The sequence below is a fragment of the Haliaeetus leucocephalus genome, unplaced genomic scaffold (assembly GCF_000737465.1).
Source record: "Haliaeetus leucocephalus isolate CR32 unplaced genomic scaffold, Haliaeetus_leucocephalus-4.0 Scaffold245, whole genome shotgun sequence".
Taxonomy (NCBI): domain Eukaryota; kingdom Metazoa; phylum Chordata; class Aves; order Accipitriformes; family Accipitridae; genus Haliaeetus; species Haliaeetus leucocephalus.
In genome coordinates, this window is record NW_010972681.1 from 124924 (window position 1) to 125175 (window position 252).

Consider the following 252-nt stretch of genomic DNA (forward strand, 5'->3'; position numbering starts at 1 on the left):
TATGTAATTGCGATACGACCTTCACAAGGGCTTCCATCCTCCTTGTTGGTCCGGGAGCGTCCTCCCTGCCGGGCTGGTCCTGCCGCTCCGGCTGCCGTTCACCCGATTCCAGGTGAGTCTCCCGGGTTTCGGCACCACTTGTTGCCTTCAGTGGCGTGGCGACCTGGTTCAGGAACGGCACAGTGACCAACCCCAGGCCGCTCGGGCCATCAGCTCACAGACACCAATGTGGTGGACGGCAAATGGCGTTTA

The 252-nt window shown here is 61.1% G+C and overlaps 1 protein-coding gene across 1 annotated transcript in view; it reads left to right on the forward strand.

Annotated features, from left to right (window-relative positions):
• AUP1 (ancient ubiquitous protein 1) overlaps positions 1–252 on the forward strand; it is a 19938-nt gene that overhangs the window by 15026 nt on the left and 4660 nt on the right. The gene's annotated exons all lie outside the window — the stretch shown is intronic.